This window comes from Triticum dicoccoides, chromosome 2B (assembly GCF_002162155.2).
Source record: "Triticum dicoccoides isolate Atlit2015 ecotype Zavitan chromosome 2B, WEW_v2.0, whole genome shotgun sequence".
NCBI lineage: Eukaryota > Viridiplantae > Streptophyta > Magnoliopsida > Poales > Poaceae > Triticum > Triticum dicoccoides.
In genome coordinates, this window is record NC_041383.1 from 43,221,097 (window position 1) to 43,222,112 (window position 1,016).

At 43.1% G+C, this 1,016-nt stretch overlaps 1 pseudogene; it reads right to left on the reverse strand.

The window, feature by feature from the left end:
• Positions 1-275: 275 nt before the first annotated feature.
• The window catches only part of LOC119367036, a 2,915-nt pseudogene continuing 2,174 nt past the window's right edge, over positions 276-1,016 (reverse strand).

Below are 1,016 nucleotides of genomic sequence, written 5' to 3' on the forward strand. Positions count from 1 at the left end.
TGAGACAAGTTCTCTGAGGAAACTCCATACCGTATAACACATGCACAATAAAAGATATTAAATAAAGTTTGTTTCACTTTAAATTCAAGGTTGTTCATACAAATTACAATTTTGCGCGCGAGCACACACACACAAGGCGTATAATATTTTTATCGCTAGAGAAAAAAAACTTAACTATTATTCTATCATATTGATATCACACACGTCAAGTTCAGTACAAAAATACAAGGGAAGTTGTCACTCCCAATTATTTACCATGGACATTTTCTTTGCTTCTAGTTCACTGAATCAAAAGAAGCATGTAGTGTTGGTTTTAGCCAAAGTTCCTCTTTCCTCCCTGCGGTGATTCCCATAGTTTCGGTCATATCCAATTCACTAGGTGTCACACCCTCCATGAGATTCCAGTCAAAATAGAATAGGAGATGTGCGAGAGCTAGATCAATACTTGCAACGCCAAACAGCATTCCAGGGCATATCCGGCGTCCAGCACCAAACGGCCTGAACTCATAGTCACGCCCTTTGAAATCTCTCATGTCAGTCACAAACCTCTCTGGTTTGAACATTTCTGGCTCTTCCCAGTATTCTGGGTCCCTGGATATTGCCCATGCATTCACAAGCACCATTGTCCCCTTAGGCACATCATATCCCATGAGACGGCATGTTTCTTGGCTCTCCCTTGGCAGCCCAAATGGTCCAGAGTGTGTAGCCTCAACGTCTCTTTGATCACACACTGCAAATAGCTCAGTTTTCTCAGGCCCTCCTCAGTTACTTTCGTTTGTCCCACGAAGGCCTCTCTTACCTCAGACTGTGCCCTGGACATGATGGCCGGGTTCCTCATCAGCTCTGCCATGGCCCAGGAAAGCACCGACGTTGCCGTTTCACTCCCCGCGGATAAAAGATCCTGTGTGCATTCATATAATCGCCATACAGTTAGTAAACTAGCAAATATTAAGAATTTCATGAACAAGAGAGAAGCAGCAAATTTGATTGCAACAACTTCTATTTGTAGAAAGCCA